We start from the raw sequence: 22,118 nt of genomic DNA on the forward strand, positions 1-22,118 counted from the left end.
AGCCTTAGTTTTTTCGGGCTTTACTAGACAGTAGCCCCCACACACATTCACACTTCAATCACATACCCTAATTCTGTACAGAAGAATAAAACATTTTTCCCAAAATATGGCAACACAATTCCAATGTTTGAACAGGTAATCACACTACAAAACACAATGACTTTTGAAACATGCAGCAGCAATACAGAGAACGTACAGACACTAATGTGCGACTTACCCTCTAACACATTGTTTTAACACCAAAGGAAAACACTTTTCCTTCTTCGTCCCTGGTTCTAATCAGCGCTTTTTGTTCTCACACGGTGATGGTAGCGCTCTCTCAGCAACCTAGTGGTAGCAGGTTTTCGAAGGCAAAGCGTTCTTTCCTGCTTATGGCACCTCCACCCTTTTGCTGAGAGATCGATGCCGTATATTACCGTGCAAGTGTCAGCGTGATTTCACTCTAAGAGCCCACAACTACTGATACCTAATTAAAACCTCTATGCAGTAATGCCTATAACCTCTATGGAATCCTGCCTATAACCTCTAAACCTTAGATGACGCTAATTAGCATTATGAATAGTCGCACACAGCAATAAACACTTTCAGACTTTGCTTGTGGTTCCAAAGCACAAAAAGTTATTATTTAGCACCAAAGAAAAAGGTACTTAAACGCACATGATCTAGACAATACATGCAAAGGTTACAATTATTATGGTACAATCGATACATACGCAGGTGCTCTGGATCCAGATTCTGGCATCAAAGATGAAGCCTCCATCACAGGAATAAGAATATGACTGACTAGCTGGTTTCAGAGAGCCTGACTATATACCCGAACAGAGATAAGCAATACAATAGGCATGAGCTGCCATCATCACATTGGTTCTTCTTCTTGAGTCTTTTGTTACGGCACAGTTCATTGGTCCATTCATACTTGAGAAGTTCAGCCTCTCAGTGGCTCTTTGTGTACTTTTTCCCGCCATTAAACAGGTCTAAACTAGCTATTGCATTACAACATTTCAATGACTATCTCTCTATATTCCATAATTCACAGACGCATGTAGCGATCTCCCCACCGATGGAACCGGAGATCTGCAAATAAACAGCGGATCAGAATGGCACCAAACATGGTCTGCTTATCATGTACTAAACCATAGATATCATATAACATACATTTCACAGCATTGCAAATATAAATAAAACCTTGGGTAATAACCTTTATTACTGCGGAACCTTTTTATGTAATTATGTAATTATGTAAGCAATAGGAATATTTAGGAAAAGACGCTAGTTAGCGTTGTGCGGATATGTGTGTGTGCAGTACACCATGGTAGGTGTTATGCAAGGTCGTCTTTAGAATGGGCTTAGATACATCAGGGTATGGTTTCTGGAAGGATTATTAAAAGTCTTCTTGTGCGTCGGAGTCGCATGACACTAAATTATAACATCGCCATATGTACTTATATCGTGAGTTGTAGCTAAAATGGCGTTGTGCGACCAATCGCAAAATGGCATCGTGTTTGCCATTTGCAAGATGGCGTCGTGCCAGTTCCGATTGGAACAGAGGACCTCATTCAGAGTCGGTCGAAGAGGCCGCACGGTCTTACAACCAACGACCGCAAAATCCGATTGTACGGCAGGGCGATCGTAAACAAAGTGACGCCCATTCGTTAGCATTGCACCTCCTCTAGCTGCCGACTGAACGAACGAACGAGTCAATCGTAGTCAGGCGCTGTCAGTCGCTGTATGCTAATTATGTTCTGATGTTTGCAGCCGTATGTGCTGTTTTGATGGTCACATGTCATGTTTACATGGACTATCGATTAGCTTGTTATTAGCTTGTTGTCAATTATCTAATTAAGTGTTTAACTCTTGCTGTTCTTTAAAACGAGTTTTTTATCATGTGTCAATAAACTTTATTGTTCATTTCGTGGTTGTTTTCTCAGTTTTTTTATTTTCACACAATGTTAAAAACAAAGTAAGGTTTATTAACTGTGAATGTCCGATTGCTAATTGTGTTAACTTTATAAATGCAAGTGCATTTTGCGTTATTCTCATTTGCACTCTTATGTTTGCAATTGCACACTGCGTGTTGTAGCCAATCAAATGTGACCTTATTTTTCGGGACACATGATTAAAGGATTGGCCATTAATGCTTTTTTTGAGGAAAGTGAAAATATTTTAGCCAATCATATTTTTTTTTCCCCATGTATATTTCATGTTTTCTGTAAAATCGGCCATTGCCATCATGAGAGCCGCAGCCTTTACCAGGAGAGAGCTGCTTGTCCTGGTAAACATACTGGACAGGCGGATTACGTCCGCAGAGCCGCCCATTTCAAATCGCATGAAGCGGGCGGCCTATGCGGAGGTGATGCGAGCCCTCCGATCAGCGGGGTATAGGCGCAATATTGCCCAGCTAGAGAGGCGCTGGTCGGACCTGCGCCGCTGGTCACCTGCACTCCTCATGAATTTGCGGGCGCAACTCCGCAGACGTAAGTATGCGTTTGTTTAAAATTAATACATTATTGGACTGTTAAAAATGTATGTTCCTTTGCCAATTATTTTAGTCAATGTTAAAAATCCCTCCTGTATGTTGTCCCTATTGTCCAGAATGTGTAAATTGTACTTGTATTGTGTAGCCGAAATTCAAAAAGTATTTATTTTGTGATTTTATGTTTACATTTTAGAAGCACAGCGGAGACAGAGAAGGGGACGCAGAAGGCAAAGACATGCTGGTGGAAACCAGCAGCCCTTACCTGCATCTCCTCAACCCAGCACTCCCTCCCCACCACCATACTCCCCCAGTAACCCTCCCTCCCTCTTCCAATCCTCCCCAAGTCTTCCTCCCTCCCCTGCCCACTCATCCCAACTTTCTCAAATCTCCCCTCCCTGTGATCTTTCCACCTCCATTTCCCCTTCAACCATTACCCCCACTCCCGAATATTCTCCCTCACCCGAAGAATCTCCGGCACCATCTGTTGCTGTGTCGGAACACTCTGAGGGTATGTTTTGTTTTGTTTTGTTTTTTTGTTTTTGGGTGTTGTTGTTATGCATGTATTTGTACAAATTTCTGACCTTTTTTGTTGGTTTAAAAATTTGCTGTATGGGGTTCAACATCATTGCGCAGTAATGCTGTTTTTCAGAATTACGACCTTATGTTTAGTGGCTGGCCCTTTTTTTTATTGGGGACCACAAAAATATAGGTTTATTGGAGAGGATCTGGAGGCATCACATAGCACCATTACATTTAGGGAATGGTAATGTTTTCGGTTCCTGTATATTTGTTCCCTGCATGCAGGGGGCTGAAGTGCTATGTGAGTGCCATCCACTACCCCTATGACGTGTGGAAAGCCTGCAATTTCAAAAAACTTCTGCTTTACCACATCAAGGGCTTCCGTATCCAAAGGCATACTAATAAAATGTGCTAGATGATTGAAAAATGCATCTAGCACATGCCTCAGGATCCGTGAAAATGAGGGCTGGGAGAGGCCACCCACCAGCCCCACAGTGGTTTGGAAGGACCCTGAGGCGCAGAAATGTAACACTGCCAACAACTGTGTAAGTGGTGAGATTGCTGTAGGAATGTTAATCTGACTTTCTAGATCATTCTAGACTTTTCTAGATCATTCTTTATTATTGAAAGAGTGTCTAGGATAATATTTGGAGGCAGGTGATAAGTGGTTACAACCACATCATCAGGCATTCCAAAAAGGGTGTTCTATATATCTTGGCCCTTTCACGCCTCCTATGCCTACGCCCAGGAGGAGGCTGAGGAAGGTTGGTGGGGGTCAACATGGCCACTATTAGCTGTCCAACATCGCTCTGTAAAGTTACATTTGTAATTTTAATTGGTTCTACAGAGTGTTTTTTGATTATGTGTGCAAAAATACTTAGCTTTATAATAATGGTGCATATTCTTACAGGGTCGGGCAGTGCCATCTTCGTAAATCATTACATGTGTATTTGTTGTACATTTTTATAATTAGAGGGAATAAATAAAAAAATAGATTTTTTAGGTCAAACCAATATTACTACTTTTAGTGTTAAAACCATGCTTAATTTTTAAAATCGCCAATATGAATTGTTGTAAAATGTTAAAATTAATATTCTAAAAATAGATCAATAAACAATATTCCATGTAAAATTAAAAAAAAAATTAAATCACAAATAAAAATAAGTGTAGGTTTGAATAAATAGACACTTACCTGATTCAAGTCCAAAATGGAGTGTTAAACACCTTTAAGAAATATTTCAAAAAATATAAAAATTTGTATATTTTTTTTTATGATTGTTGATCCCAGACAAAAAAAATGGAGTAGGCTGGCACACTTACTTAATTCTTCGAATAAAGTTGGATTTTTGAAGAAGACAAAAGCCCGGCCAACCAAACCAAACAAGTAACCGGCTCAAGCACACCAATTAACGGGGTTTGTTAAAAGTCCAAACCAATCAAATTTGTCAATCAAAAACCACCACCAAAAACAAAACACAAAAAATTAAAATAAAAAAGGAACACAAAAACCACCACCACAAAAAATGTAAAACACAAAAAAAAACACCAAAAAGAAAGGAACACAAAAAAGAACCACCAAAAAGAAATGAACACAAAAAAGAACCACCAAAAAGAAAGGAACACAAAAAAGAACCACCAAAAAGAAATGAACACAAAAAAGAACCACCAAAAAGAAAGGAACACAAAAAGAACCACCAAAAAGAAATGAACACAAAAAAGAACCACCAAAAAGAAAGGAACACAAAAAAAACCAACCCCTCCCCCAAAAAAACCCCCCAAAAATAAAAAAAACACAACCAAAATAAAAAATAAAAAAAACACAAGCACCTCTCAAACAACACACACAAGCACCTCTCAAACAACTGCAAACAAGCACCTCTCAAACAACTGCAAACAAGCAACTCTCAAACAACACACACAAGCACCTCTCAATCAACTGCAAACAAGCACCTCTCAAACAACACACACAAGCACCTCTCAATCAACTGCAAACAAGCACCTCTCAAACAACACACAAGCACCTCTCAATCAACTGCAAACAAGCACCTCTCAAACAACACACACAAGCACCTCTCAATCAACTGCAAACAAGCACCTCTCAAACAACACACACAAGCACCACTCAATCAACTGCAAACAAGCACCTCTCAAACAACACACACAAGCACCTCTCAATCAACTGCAAACAAGCACCTCTCAAACAACACACACAAGCACCTCTCAATCAACTGCAAACAAGCACCTCTCAAACAACACACACAAGCACCTCTCAATCAACTGCAAACAAGCACCTCTCAAACAACACACACAAGCACCTCTCAATCAACTGCAAACTATTTAAGTACTATCAAACACCTCCTGCACCACCAAACACTCCAACTACAACCCACAAGTAAGGGAACATTTGGCTTTGCCTTAAATAAAGAAACCAAACTCCAATTATTGAAACATGCAGGAAAGGTGTGCATTTGTAGTTAGGGAAATAAGGATGCACGGGTAACCTATCCATGGATGTGCTCACATCTAGCCCAACCCACGCAGTGATAACGGAATGCAGGAAAGGTGTGCATTTGTAGTTAGGGAAATAAGGATGCACAGGTAACCTATCCAGGGATGTGCTCACATCTAGCCCAACCCACGCAGTGATTACGGAATGCAGGAAAGGTGTGCATTTGTAGTTAGGGAAATAAGGATGCACGGGTAACCTATCCAGGGATGCGCTCACATCTAGCCCAACCCACACAGTGATTTTGGAATGCAGGAAAGGTGTGCATTTGTAGTTAGGGAAATAAGGATGCATGGGTAACCTATCCAGGGATGCGCTCACATCTAGCCCAACCCACGCAGTGATAACGGAATGCAGGAAAGTTGTGCATTTGTAGTTAGGGAAATAAGGATGCAAGGGTAACCTATCCAGGGATGCGCTCACATCTAGCCCAACCCACGCAGTGATAACGGAATGCAGGAAAGGTGTGCATTTGTAGTTAGGGAAATAAGGATGCACGGGTGACCAATCCAGGGATGCGCTCACATCTATAAAAAAGTCTGCATAACCAGTATTCTTCATGCTCTCTCACAGGTTAGCAGAATGTCAACCGAGGAGCATGGTGAGCAGAGGCCAACTAAGTAAGCCAGGTAAGTGCAAATCACATTTTTTACACAACACAAGAACTGGTCATATTTCCCTAAAAAAAAAAAAAACTTTGTAATATTTTAAACATTGTTGTAGGTGCTGGGAATCAAAGTCCACCAGTAGAGGAGGAGGAGGTGGGCCCAAGCAGACCAAGGCCAAGAAACCCTCCATTTTCATGGATCGAGCTTGAGACATTGGTGACCATGACAATGGAGAACATAGTCAATGCACCCAGAAATATGGGGGCTGGAGCCAAAGACAGGATTTGGGAGGAGATATCCAGGGCTGCTAATGGTGTGGGGGCAACCTACAGAACACAGAAAGTCGTCAAAAAACGGTAAGAAAATGATATTGTGAGTGTACTGAAGTCCAAAGCTTGATCTTATTTAAAAAAACTAACACTTTAAATTTCAAATATAACATTGACAGCTGGACGGATTTCAAGTACCAACTGAAGAGGAAGCTACGGAGTAGGGTGGACAATGCTGCGGGGACAGGTGGTGGTCCCATCCCTGAGGGGCTGGCCTTGACAAGGTTGGAGACGTTGGCTCAGGGATGTGTGACGGAAGAGGAGATAGTCGGCGTGTCCACTATGGACACTGACATGGCCGACTTCAACGCTCCACATGTGCAAGAAGGTAATTTAATTTTGTTAGACAAAAAGTATAAAGCTGAAACGTCCTTGTTTTTATTTTTGGGAAAAACAAATAACATTTTTTTTTTATATTCCAGACTCAGAGGAGGTAGTGCCTGCTCCTGAGGTCAGGTCTGGGTCCAGCACAGATGGAGACTCTGCAGGGGAGGATCCAAGTACTCCATCTGGGGACCCTGTGGAGTCTACTCCAGGGCAACCAGCAGACCGAGCAGTGCCTCTCCTCACCAGGTTGGTCTCCCAAACTCAGGAGAACACATGTGTTCTTCTGAGGATGGAGACAACTCTGGTGAGGTGGCGGTGGCCCTGGAGACCATTGCTGGGGCCCTAGATTGTTTGTCCAATACCCAGGAGCAGGCCAACCCACCTGCCATGATGGAGCGAGACTCCCTTCCTCCCAGGACCACCACCTCTGGCAGCCCAACAGCCACCCCAGCAAGTATGGAGAGCTCTATGCCTAGGCCTGAGGAAATCCCATCTACCTCTGGCCAGGCCAGTCGGCGTGTTACATGCCAGTCAGCTGTCCATAGCTTACCTCTTCCTCTGAGCCGGCCTAAACGACGCAAGTAGCCCTGGATATCTCCGCCCTCACCTGTTGTCCAGTCCCCATATTTCTTGTCACCAATGTCTCAAGCTCTTTTATTTATTTTAACAAAAAATTTTTGGTTTTTTTTACATTATTTTAATTAGATACAAATGTTGCCAAAACAATTATTATTTACATTGTGATGAAAGGCAAATTTAAAAAAAATTAAAAAATGTCATACCAAATATGTCTATCTTTAACTATGTCAATGTATACAACGTTTAAAAAGTGTGGTATCTGAAAAGGCTGCTACGCAAAACACAATGCTAGATGTTTTAGAAAAAAAAGGTTTAAAAAACACAAACATTTGCGTTCCGAAATCCCTAATGCACACGCAAGTGAAATGAGTTACAAGGTAATTAGCAGTGTTAATAGTTACAATGCAGCAATCTTAGCTGCTTGGTTTGTGTGGTTCCAAATCGAAACATCGAAGGTAACATCAGATTAACGATTGTACTGTTGTGGCTTACGGACGCTTCTTGCCTACCTTAGCCTGGACGATCAGCCTGTTCGTAGAGTGACGTTTGCATGCATCCGCAAATCTTGGTCGTACGAAGCAGGTAATTTATGCACTCCCCTAAAACGCCTGGAAACGCTGAAGAACGCCTCCGTTTCCAGACCACCACCCCCGTATACTCCCACAAACGGTCTTTCCTGTCAATCAACTTTACCAATCCACTTCCGTGTCGAAAGCCCTACGACCGACAGTATTTTTGATCGGTAGAACTCGTACGCACATGCGCACTGCTAGCCGTGCGCAGGCGCATAAAGAAAAACATCGTATGCGTACGACCGTGCGGCTGCTTCGACCTACTCTGAATGAGGTCCAGATTCCATCTTAGCCAATTGTCTGGCTTCGACAACACCCAGCTTAACTTTATTCGGTATGCCTGGTGTCGGGATTTCGCAGTGGGGCTAATGATAGGCGTCGGGATTTCAACACCTATCTTTAGTCCCATGTCAGGCCTGCCCGCCGGTATCAAGACTGCATCCCTATATTTCCATGAGTACAATATAAAAAGTAGGGAATACTGAGCAGGATCTGTACTTAGTTTAACCATCCACCATCAAGTGAACTAGAGGAGGCATTTTATAGAACTCAAAGCTCTAGGGTTGCAGACTATTGTAAACCTATAATGCTGCACCACTACTGACTGTCCAGGATGAGAGTAAAATGTTGTTATAGAGGGAGGAGGGTTTTGTTTTGTTTGAAATATTAGTTTTTATTGATTTTCAATCAAGGAACAAGTACTGGTGGGGGCATTCGGTGTGGATTCACGCATCTCATATAGATAAAAGGTATATTTCACAAACCACATAAACAAAGTCAGATTAGTTATTATGCGATAATGAGGGTGTAGAGTCCCCGGTCAGTATGCAAAACCAGGAATGCTACAGAAAAATAACAGTAAAAAGAATGTCATATAGCAGAGGGTTGATCACACTCTTTGTTATCCAGGGCCATGAAAGAGGTGGAAGTGGAATAGGGGCAATCACTCGTTTCCATCTAAAAAAGCACTGCGTACCTTGGAGATGGCCATAGCAATAGTGGGGGGTGAAGTTTGCTTCCATAGTTAGGCTATAGTTGACTTAGCAATGAGAATATGGTCAAGTACATATTTATTAGGGGTGTGCACCGGCCACTTTTCGTGTTTTGTGTTTTGGTTTTGGATCTGGATCTTTCTTCATGTTTTGGATCTGGATTGGTTTTGCCAAAACCACCCTTCCGTGTTTTGGGTTCTGGGTTATGTGTTTTGGATCTGTATTTTTTTTAAAAAAAAGCATAAAAACAGCTAAAATCACAGAATTTGTGTGTTTTTCTGCTCCTATGCTATTATTAACCTCAATAACCTTAATTTCCACTCATTTCCAGTCTATTCTGAACACCTCACACCTCACAATAGTGTTTTTATATCCAAAAGGTTGCACCGAGGTAGCTGGATGACTATGCTAAGAGATACGAGTGGGCGGCACAAACACGTGGTCCTTCTAGGAGTGACACTGCAGTGGCAGACAGGATGGCAGTTTGAAAAACTAGGCCCCAAACAGTACATAATTCAAAGAAAAAAAGAGGTGCAAGATGGAATTGTCCTTGGGCCCTCCCACCCACCCTTATGTTGTATAAACAGGACATGCACACTTTAACAAACCAAACATTTCAGCGCCAGGGTCTGCCACACGACTGTGGCTGAAATGATTGGTTCGTTTGGGCCCCCACAAAACAAGCTGGCAATTAATGTGTCCCTGCACAAACTGGCTCTAAAGAGGCAAGATGTCATCCTCATCCTCCTCACCCACCGATTCCTCACCCTCTTCAGTGTTGTGTACATCCTCATCCTCACAGAGTATTAATTCGTCCCCGCTGGAATCCACAACCACAGGTCCCTCTGTACGTTCTGGAGAATGGTCTCCCTGGAAGAGTTGATAATTCATTTTATGAACATCATCTTCTCCACATTTTGTGGAAGCAACCTCCTACGCCTTTCGCTGACAAGGTTCCCAGCTGCACTAAACACTCTTTCGGAGTACACACAGGAGGGGGGGCAACTCAGGTAAAATAGAGCCAGTTTGTACAGGGACCTCCAAATTGCTTCTTTTTCCTGCCAGTACAGGTATGGACTGTCTGACATGCCTACTTGGATGCTGTCACCGATGTAATCCTTTAACAGACAGACGCATGCTTGTCGCTGCTGCTTTAAGGATGCAGGTGCGGCTACAGCCCACACAATTCACAAAGACAGAAAAAAAAAGAAGAATTTTTTTATTGTTTGTGGAGCGCACTTTGAGGGTAACACCACCCTTTAACAGACAGACGCACACTTGTCGCAGCTGCTTTGAGGATGCAAGTGCGGCTACAGCCCACACAATTCACAAAGACAGAAAAAAAAAGAAGAATTTTTTTATTGTTTGTGGAGCGCACTTTGAGGGTTACACCACCCTTTAACAGACAGACGCATGCTTGTCGCTGCTGCTTTAAGGATGCAGGTGCGGCTACAGCCCACACATTTCACAAAGAGAAAAAAAGAAGAATTTTTTTATTGTTTGTGGAGCGCACTTTGAGGGTTACACCACCCTTTAACAGACAGACGCACGCTTGTCGCTGCTGCTTTGAGGATGCAGGTGGAATCTAGACGGGATTTGGAACCGGGGACACACTACCTCCATCAATTATCTAAATCCCACTGCACTAATGGCGGATACCGGACGCACGTCTAACACCAACATAGCAGTCAAGGCCTCAGTTATACATTTTGCTTCAGGATGACTGCTGTCGTACTTCATCCTCATCACTAGGGACTGTTGGAGGGTCAATTGTTTAGTAAAAGTACTGGTGTTCCTACTTCCTCTCTGGGATGATGAACAACTCCCAGCAGCAGCAACAGCACTAGGAGGAAGTGGTTCTTGATCTTTCCCTATTTTATTTTTATCAGAGAAAGTTTGGTCCTCCATTTATGTTATATTGATATATACGTGCGGCTAAGGCGCACACAAACACAGAAAATATTTTTTTATTTTTGCTGGAGAGTAGTGCACTTTGTGGGTTACACCACCCTTTAAGAAATGAGCCAGCCGGCCCTTTACTTATGGGACACAGGCGCACGCTTGGCACTGCTCCTTTGTTGATGTACGTGCAGCCACAGTGCACACAAATCACAAACACAGAAAATATTTTTTTATTTGGTTTGGAGTGTACTTTGGGGGTTACAGCACCCTTTAATGGTCAAGCCAGCCGGCCCTTTACTTATGACACAGGCGCACACTTGGCACTACTTTGTTGATGCACATGCGGCTACTGCGCACACAATTCACAAACACAGAAAATATTTTTTTATTTGGTTTGGAGTGTACTTTGGGGGTTACAGCACCCTTTAACGGTCAAGCCAGCCGGCCCTTTACTTATGACACAGGCGCATGCTTGGCACTACTTTGTTGATGCACGTGCGGCTACTGCGCACACATTTCACAAACACAGAAAGTATTTTTTTATTTGGTTTGGAGTGTACTTTGGGGGTTACAGCACCCTTTAACGGTCAAGCCAGCTGGCCCTTTACTTATGACACAGGCGCACGCTTGGCACTACTTTGTTGATGCACGTGCGGCTACTGCGCACACAATTCACAAACACAGAAAATATTTTTTTATTTGGTTTGGAGTGTACTTTGGGGGTTATAGCACCCTTTAACGGTCAAGCCAGCCGACCCTTTACTTATGACACAGGCGCACGCTTGGCACTACTTTGTTGATGCACGTGCGGCTACTGCGCACACAATTCACAAACACAGAAAATATTTTTTTATTTGGTTTGGAGTGTACTTGGGGGTTACAGCACCCTTTAATGGTCAAGCCAGCCGGCCCTTTACTTATGACACAGGCGCGCGCTTGGCACTACTTTGTTGATGCACGTGCGGCTACTGCACACACAATTCACAAACACAGAAAATATTTTTTTCTTGGTTTGGAGTGTACTTTGGGGGTTACAGCACCCTTTAACGGTCAAGCCAGCCGGCCCTTTACTTATGACACAGGCGCACGCTTGGCACTACTTTGTTGATGCACGTTCGGCTACTGCACACACAGGGAGGGAGGGTGGGAGTTAGGGCTGGCTGGGCTGTGTAGTGTAGAGTAGTGTAGTGCTGCTGTTGTCCACTACTTCAAAGTCCATAGGGGCTGGCTGTGTTGTGCTGTGCAGCTGTTGTTAATAGGGGCTGTGTCCACTACTTCAAAGTCCATAGGGGCTGGCTGGACTGTGTTGTGCAGTCAGTTCTCCATAGTGGCTGTGTCCACTCCAAAGTCCTGTGCAGTGTCCCAGTCCTAAAGGGGTGCTGTAGTGTTGTCCAGGGGGTGCTCTGTCCATCAGGGGTGCTCCCTCTAAGTGCTAAAAAAAGAATATATTTTCTGTGTTTGTGAATTGTGTGCGCAGTAGCCGCACGTGCATCAACAAAGTAGTGCCAAGCGTGCGCCTGTGTCATAAGTAAAGGGCCGACTGGCTTGACCGTTAAAGGGTGCTGTAACCCCCAAAGAACACTCCAGTCCAAACCAAAAAAAAAAATTATTTTCTGTGTTTGTGAATTGTGTGCGCAGTAGCCGCACGTGCATCAACAAAGTAGTGCCAAGCGTGCGCCTGTGTCATAAGTAAAGGGCCGGCTGGCTTGACCATTAAAGGGTGCTGTAACCCCCAAAGTACACTCCAGTCCAAACCAAAAAAAAAATTATTTTCTGTGTTTGTGAATTGTGTGCGCAGTAGCCGCACGTGCATCAACAAAGTAGTGCCAAGCGTGCGCCTGTGTCATAAGTAAAGGGCCGGCTGGCTTGACCATTAAAGGGTGCTGTAACCCCCAAAGTACACTCCAGTCCAAACCAAAAAAAAAATTATTTTCTGTGTTTGTGAATTGTGTGTGCAGTAGCCGCACGTGCATCAACAAAGTAGTGCCAAGCGTGCGCCTGTGTCATAAGTAAAGGGCCGGATGGCTTGACCGTTAAAGGGTGCTGTAACCCCCAAAGTACACTCCAGTCCAAACCAAGAAAAAAATTATTTTCTGTGTTTGTGAATTGTGTGCGCAGTAGCCGCACGTGCATCAACAAAGTATTGCCAAGCGAGCGCCTGTGTCATAAGTAAAGGGCCGGCTGGCTTGACCGTTAAAGGGTGGTGTAACCCCCAAAGTACACTCCAGTCCAAACCAAAAAAAAAAATTATTTTCTGTGTTTGTGAATTGTGGGCGCAGTAGCCGCACATGCATCAACAAAGTAGTGCCAAGCGTGCGCCTGTGTCATAAGTAAAGGGCCGGCTGGCTTGACCGTTAAAGGGTGCTGTAACCCCCAAAGTATACTCCAGTCCAAACCAAAAAAAAAATAAATTTCTGTGTTTGTGAATTGTGTGCGCAGTAGCCGCACGTGCATCAACAAAGGAGCAGCGCCAAGCGTGCGCCTGTGTCCCATAAGTAAAGAGCCGGCTGGCTCATTTCTTAAAGGCTGGTGTAACCCACAAAGTGCACTACTCTCCAGCAAAAATAAAAAAATATTTTCTGTGTTTAGCCGCACGTATATATCAAATCGATATAACATAAATGGAGGACCAAACTTTCTCCGATAAAAATAAAATAGAGAAAGATCAAGAACCACTTCCTCCTAGTGCTGAAGCTGCTGCCACTAGTCATGACATAGACGATAACATGCCATCAACGTTGTCTGCCAAGGCCGATGCCCAATGTCATAATAGAGGGCACATACAATCCCAAATGACAAAGTTCAGGAAAATGACCTTGAAAAAAACATTTAAATCAGCTGAAGAGAAACGTAAACTTGCCAATATGCCATTTACGACACGGAGTGGCAAGGAACAGCTAAGGTCGATCCCTCGTATGTTCATGACTAGTGGTTCAGCTTCACATGACGATGGAAGCCCTCCTCCCACTAAAAAAATCATAAGAGTTAAGCTGGCAAAAGCACAGCGAAGAACTGTGCTTTCTAAGAAGATATCACAAATCCCCAAGGAGAGTCCAAGTGTGGTGGTGGTTGCGATGCCTGACCTTCCCAGCACTGGACGGGAAGAGGTGGCTCTTTCCACCATTTGCACGCCCCCTGCAAGTGCTGAAAGGAGCACCCACAGTCCACTTGCTGATATGCCAATTGAAGATGTCACTGTTGAAGTACAACAGGATGAGGATACTGGTGTAGCTGGCACTGAGGAGGAAGTTGGCGAGGAGGATCCTGATGGTGATGTGGTTTGTTTAAATCAGGCTCCGGGGGAGACAGTTGTTGTCTGTGGGATGAAAAAGCCCATCACGGTCATGCCTGGGCAGAAGACCAAACATTCCACCTCTTTGGTCTGGCAATATTTCTATCCAAATCCGGACAACAACTGTCTTGCCATATGTACCATATGTGCAGGTGAAATAAGTAGGGGTAGGGACATCAACCACCTAGGAACATCCTCCCTTATACGGCACCTTCAGCGCGTTCATAAAAAGTTACTGTCAAGTTCAGAAACTTTGGCTAAGACCGTAAGCAGTCCAGGGACACCTAAATCCCGTTGTCTTGTTGTATCCAAGCGCCTGCAAACCACACCGTCAACTCCCTCCTCGTCAATTTCCTCCTTAGTCAGGATCGGAAGTAGTCCTGCAGGCCATGTCACTGGCATGACTGACTCTCCTATCCGGGATTCCTCCGGAGGATCCTGCATTGCTACGCCTACTGCTGCCGCTGCTGCTGTTGCTGCTGCTGGGAGTCATTCATCATCCCAGAGAGGAAGTAGGAACACCACTACTTTTACTAAACAATTGACCCTCCAACAGTCCTTAGCGAGGAGGATGAAGTACGACAGCAGTCATCCTGAAGCAAAACGTATAACTGAGGCCTTGACTGCTATGTTGGTGTTAGATGTGCGTCCGGTATCCGCCATTAGTGCAGTGGGATTTAGACAATTGATGGAGGTAGTGTGTCCCCGGTTCCAAATCCCGTCTAGATTCCACTTCACTAGGCAGGCGATACCGAGACTGTACAGAAACATCAGAAAAAGTGTCCTCAGTGTCCTGAAAAATGCCGTTGTACACAATGTCCACTTAACCACGGACATGTGGACAAGTGGAACAGGGCAGACTAAGGACTATATGACTGTGACAGCACACTGGGTAGATGTATCACCTTACGCAGCAACAGCAGCAGTGTCACCAGTAGCAGCATCTCAGAAACGCCAGCTCGTTCCAAGGCAGGCTACGCTGTGTATCACCGGTTTCAGTAAGAGGCACACCGCCGACAACCTCTTAGAGAAACTGAGGGAAATCATCGCCCAGTGGCTTACCCCACTTAGACTCTCCTGGGGATTTGTGATATCTGACAACACCACCAATATTGTGCGGGCATTACATCTGGGCAAATTCCAGCACGTCCCATGTTTTGCTCACACAATAAACTTGGTGGTGCAGAATTTTCTGAAAAGCGACAGGGGCGTGCAGGAGACGCTTTGGGTGGCCCGAAATTTTCTGGCCACTTTCGCCATTCAGCGACTGCGTGCCGAAGACTGGAGCGCCAGCAAACACTCTTGAACCTGCCCCGCCATCACCTGAAGCAAGAGGTTGTGACGCGGTGGAACTCAACCCTCTATATGCTTCAGAGGATGGAGGAGCAGCAAAAGGCCATACAAGCCTATACATCCACCTATGACATAGGCAAAGGAGGGGGTATGCACCTGACTCAAGCGCAGTGGAGAATGATTTCCGTGTTGTGCAAGGTTCTCCAGCCCTTCGAACTTGCCACACGTGAAGTCAGTTCAGACACTGCCAGCTTGAGTCAGGTCATTCCCCTCATCAGGCTTTTGCAGAAGCAGCTGGAGAAAGTGAAGGAGGAGCTAAGACGGAGCGATTCCGCTCGGCATGTGGGACTTGTGGTTGAAGCCCTTCATTCGCTTTGCCAGGATTCCAGGGTGGTCAATCTGTTGAAATCAGACCACTACATTTTGGCCACAGTGCTCGATCCTAGGTTTAAAGCCTATGTGGTGTCTCTCTTTCCGGCCGACACAAGCCTGCAGAGGTGCAAAGACCTGCTGGTGAACACACTATCAGCTGAAGCGGAACGTGACACGTCAACAGCTCCTTCTTCATTTTCTCCCACAACTGGGGCTGCCAGGAAAAAACTTAGGTATCCTAAGCAACCCGCTGGCGGTGATGCAGGGCAGGCAGGACCAAGTTTGGACATCTGGTCCGGACTGAAGGACCTGGCAACAATTTCTGACATGTCTACTGTCACTGCATATGATACTGTCACCATTGACAGAATGGTGGAGGATTACATCGGTGACAGCATCCAAGTAGGCATGTCAGACAGTCCATACCTGCACTGCCAGGAAAAAGAGGCAATTTGGAGGCCCCTGTACAAACTGGCTCTATTTTACCTGAGTTGCCCCCCCTCCAGTGTGTACTCCGAAAGAGTGTTTAGTGCAGCCGGGAACCTTGTCAGCGAAATGCATAGGAGGTTGCTTCCACAGAATGTGGAGAAGATGATGTTCATCAAAATGAATTATCAGCTCTTCCAGGGAGACCAGCCTCCAGAACGTACAGAGGGACCTGTGGTGGTGGATTCAAGTGGGGACGAGTTAATACTTTGTGAGGATGAGGATTTACACACTGAAGAGGGTGAGGAATCGGTGGATGAGGAGGATGAGGATGACATCTTGCCTCAGTAGAGCCAGTTTGTGCAGGGACAGATTAATTGCCAGCTTGTTTTGTGGGGGCCCAAACGAACCAATCATTTCAGCCACAGTTGTGTGGCAGACCCTGGCGCTGAAATGATTGGTTTGTTAAAGTGTGCATGTCCTGTTTATACAACATAAGGGTGGGTGGGAGGGCCCAAGGACAATTCCATCTTGCACCTCTTTTTTTTCTTTGCATTATGTACAGTTTGGGGCCTAGTTTTTCAAACTGCCATCCTGTCTGCCACTGCAGTATCACGCCTAGATGGGTCACGTGTTTGTGCCGCCCACTCGTGTTGCTTAGCATAGTCATCCAGCTACCTCGGTGCAACCTTTTGGACATAAAAACACTATTGTGAGGTGTGAGGTGTTCAGAATAGACTGGAAATGAGTGGAAATTAAGGTTATTGAGGTTAATAATAGCATAGGAGCAGAAAAACCTACAAATTCTGTGATTTTAGCTGTTTTTATCCTTTTTTTTAAAAAAAATACAGATCCAAGACACAAAACCCAGAACCCAAAACACGGAAGGGTGGTTTTGGCAAAACCAATCCAGATCCAAAACACGAAGAAAGATCCAGATCCAAAACCAAAACACAAAACACGAAAAGTGGCCGGTGCACACCCCTAGTTGCAAGTAACACAAACAGTGACTATATGATATGTAGTATTTGTCTTGGTGCTCCATCTACTGGATTGACATATACTGCAACTTTATGAGTCAAGATAAATCACCTGATTAGTGCTTAATATATAGCTGGATTTTCCTGTGAAAGAGATCTTAAGATATATATATATATACAGTCAGGTGCATAAATATTGGGACATTGACAGAATCTTCATATTTTGGCCTCTATTCACCACCACAATGGCTTTGAAATAAAACAAACAAGATGTGCTTTAACTGCAGACTTTCAGATTTAATTTGAGGGTAATTACATCCAAATCAGGCGAACGGTGTAGGAATTACAACGGTTTCTATGTGTGCCTCCCACTTTTTAAGGGGCCAAAAGTAATGGGACAAACTAAACAATCCTAAATCTAACTTTCACTTTTTAATACTTTGTTGCAAATCCTTTGTAGACAATTACAGCCTGAAGTCTGGAACGCATAGACATCACCAGACTCTGGGTTTCATCCCAGGTGATGCTCTGCCAGGCCTCTACTGCAAATGCCTTCAATTCCTGCTTGTTCTTGGGGCATTTTCCCTTCAGTTTTGTCTTCATCAAGTGAAATGCATGCTCAATCGGATTCAGGTCAGGGGATTGACTTGGCCATTGCATAACATTCCACTTTTTAGCCTTAAAATCTCTTTGGTTGCTTTTGCAGTATGCTTCGGGTCATTGTCCATCTGCACTGTGAAGCGCCATCCAATGAGTTCTGAAGCATTTGACTGAATATGAGCATATAATATTGCCCGAAACACTTCAGAATTCATTCTGCTGCTTTTGTCAGCAGTCACATCATCAATAAATACAAGGGAACCAGTTCCATTGGCAGCCATACATGCCCACACCATGATACTACCACCACCATGCTTCACTGATGAGGTGGTATGTTTTGGATCATGAGCAGTTCCTTTCCTTCTCCATACTCTTCTCTTCCCATCACTCTGGTACAAGTTGATCTTTGTCTCATCTGTCCGTAGGATGTTGTTCCAGAACTGTAATGGCTTTTTAGATGTTGTTTGGCAAACTCTAATCTGGTCTTCCTGTTTTTGAGGCTCACCAATGGTTTACATCTTGTGGTAAACCCTCTATATTCACTCTTGTGAAGTCTTCTCTTGATTGTTGACTTTGACACATATACACCTACCTCCTAGAGAGTGTTCTTGATTTGGCTAACTGTTGTGAAGGGGTTTTTCTTCACCAGGGAAATAATTCTTCTGTCATCCACCACAGTTGTTCTCCGTGGTCTTCCGGGTCTTTTGGTGTTGCTGAGCTCTCCGGTGCGTTCTTTCTTTTTAAGAATGTTCCAAACAGTTGATTTGGCCACACCTAATTTTTTTGCTATCTCTCTGATGGGTTTGTTTTGATTTTTCAGCCTAATGATGGCTTGCTTCACTGATAGTGACAGTTCTTTGGATCTCATATTGAGAGTCGACAGCAACTGATTCCAAATGCAAATGTCACACCTAGAATCAACTCCAGACCTTTTACCTGCTTAATTGATAATGAAATAATGAGGGAATAGCCCATACCTGTCCATGAAATGGCTTTTGAGTTGATAGTCCCATTACTTTTGTCCCCTTAAAACGTGGGAGGCACATATAGAAACCGTTGTAATTCCTACACCGTTCACCTGATTTGGATGTAATTACCCTCAAATTAAACCTGAAAGTCTTCAGTTAAAGCACATCTTGTTTATTTCATTTCAAAGCCATTGTGGTGGTGAATAGAGGCCAAAATATGAAAATTCTGTCAATGTCCCAATATTTATGCACCTGACTGTATATATATAATTATACATATATAACTGTTTGCATTCAGCGTGTGCAATATATATATATATTTATATATATATATATACTGTTCTCAACGGCTGTCACTCCACACTTGCTGCAGCTTCATAGGGTGCCAGTCATAGTAAATAACAAATAAACATGTTCCCAGGATGACACTCCTATCTCATACAGATCCATATAATAGACACACTGGGACTGGGTATTTGTTCATTCAACGTTTAATCTTTTCTTCAGGAATACAGTATGATTTTATTATATTAATCTGTATGAGATAGGAGTGCCGCTCTGGGAACATGTTTATTTATATATATATATATATATTATATATAGCAAACATGAGTCCATAGTCACAGCTGTGTTGTTCATCAAGGGGCTGCTGCCTCATCCATGCGTGCTCTTCCCCAGTGTAAAAAAAATAAAAAGTTAAATAAAATTATTCCACAAAAAAAATATAAAGATCTTTTTTAAAGATTTTTATTTGTGTGTGTTAGCTACATTATTATTGTTCAGTGACACTGCTGGCCATACTACAGTGTAAATTTGTTGATATGGAGGATGATCAAATGGAAGGATAACAGGAACCACACAGTAGTGCTGCAGCTGCTGTCAGCAGTGATGATACATCAAGGCCGTCAACGTCATCTACTAATGCTGATGCTCAAGGACTTAACTCAGGGCATCTAAAATCAAAGAAGCAATCTTACAGTGGTAAAGAAAAAACATCAAAGGGAAAGTTAGCTGCAGATAGACATACAAGTGGCAGTATGCCTTTCACCACACAAAGTGGCAAGGAAAGGCTAAGGCCTTTATTTATGACTGGTGGTCTGCCTCTTATGATGATGTAAGCCCTTCTACCTGTAGACGGTTCAAAAAGATGAAAATAGTTAAGGCACAGGAACCAACTGTGTTCTCAGAAATCCCTGAGGAGAGTCTAAGTGTGTCGGCGGGAGCCATGTGTGAGCCTGGCCTTTCCAAAACTGTACTGTACTGAGCCTTCTTCCACCACTTGTGCGTCCTATGCAAATGTGGAGATGAGCAGAACAAGTCAACATGCTTACATAGAACTCGAGTACGCTTCTGTGGAAGTGCACCAGGCTGGGAAGAATAATTTTGTAACTGATGCTAATAAGGATGTTGATGATGAGGATATTGTTGATGAGGATATTGTTGATGAGGATGTTTGTGTAAATCAGGCACCAGTGCAAACAGCTGTTGCCCATGATAAGGGAAAGCCCATTGCCTGGGCATGACAAAAAAATCCACTTATATGTGGAATCATTTCTACCCAAATCTGGACAACAACTGTCAAGCCATCTGTACCCATTGTAAAGCCAGAGTAAGTAAAGGTAGGAACTTTAACCATCTAGGAACTTCCTCCCTGTTATGTGCTAGCTCCCTTCTCTCTGCTAGATCCAAGCACCTGCCATCTTCACCACCAACACCTTCATCAACAATATCCTCAATCATAATTGGAACTAGTCCTGCATCCAATTTGATATGGCTAACTTAGTACTACCCTATCGTGGATTCCTCAGAAGAATCTTTGAGCACTACTGCTGCTGCTGGGAGTGGATCTTCATCCCAGAAGGGGACCAGGAAGACTACTAGTAGTAGTTAAAAAAAATTAACTATTAAATAGTCCTTTGCATGGATGAGCAAGTATGACAGCAGTCATCCAGGTGCACAGCGGATCACTGACGCCATAACATCTATGTTGGTATTAGATGTGCACACAATATCCGCCATTAGTGCAGTGAGTTTTAGACAGTTAATTGAGCTCCTGTGTCCCCACTACCAAATTCCATCTAGGTACCACTTTGCTAGAAAAGCAATTCCCAGCCTCTACAGGGACATTAAAAAACGTAATTAATTAGTGTCCTCCAAAATGCCATTGTACCCACTGTCCACTTAACCACAGATATGTGGACAAGTGGAACAGGACAAATGCAAGATTACATGACTGTAAAAGCCTACTGGGTGGGGGTATTGCCTTCAGCAGCACCAACAGCAGCATCTAAGAAAAAGCAGCTCATTCAGAGGCAGACTATTCTGTGTATCACCGGTTTCACTAAGAGGCATACTGCTGACAAACTCAGGGAAGTCATTGCAAAATGGCTTACCCTGCTTGGACTCCTTGGGATTTGTGATTTCTGATACTGCCACCAATATTGGGAGAGCATTACAGCTGGGTGAATTCCAACATGTCCCATACTTGCTCACACTATTAACTTGGTGATGCAATTTTTTTTTATAAATGACAGGGCCGTGCAGGAGATGCTCTCTGTGGCCCGCAATATTTCTTGGCATTTTCGCCATTCAGCAGGTGCATGTAGAAGATTGCAGCACCTGCAAGAAATGTTGAATTTGCCCTGTCACCAGCTGAAGTAAGAGGTAGTTACAAGGTGGAATGCCACCCTTTATATGCTTCAGCGGATGGAGGAACAGCAAAAGGCCATTCAAAGCTACACAATGAAGTATGACATAGGAAGAGGAGGGGGAATGTACCTTACTCAAGCTCAGTGGAAAATACTTTCCTTGTGCAGAGTGCTGAAACCCTTCGAAGTAGCCACCTGTGAAGTGAGTTCAGACACTTTCAGCTTGAGTCAGGTAATTCCACTCAGACTGTTGGAAAAGCAGCTTGAAAAACTGAAGGAGGAGCTGAAATAAAGTGATTCCGCTTAGCATGTCGGACTTATAGATCAAGTCCTTTATTCGCTTCCCCAGGATCCAAGAGTTGTCAGGATCTTTCAATCAGATCAATACATTTTGGCGACCCTGCTTGATCCTAGTTTAAGTCAAATGTCGTGTCTTTCTTCCCTGTCGAAGGCGGATAATTGGCTAAGACAGAATCTGTTACAATCGGAATCTGCACGACGCCATCTTGCAAATGGCGACAAGACTTCATCTTAGAAATAGATCACACAGTGCCATTTGTCAAAACCATATAGTACACAAAACACAACGCTAAATTGCTAAGTAATAGCATGTCCAGCGTTTTAACAATCTTCCCCAAACACATACCGACAGTGTTTAACATACATAAAAATGACTTTCCAACACATTAAAATCATCACAGACTTAAATATAAACAGCGCAAATAGTAG

This window comes from Taudactylus pleione, unplaced genomic scaffold, assembly GCF_031769625.1.
Source record: "Taudactylus pleione unplaced genomic scaffold, aTauple2 ptg001032l, whole genome shotgun sequence".
Lineage (NCBI taxonomy): Eukaryota > Metazoa > Chordata > Amphibia > Anura > Myobatrachidae > Taudactylus > Taudactylus pleione.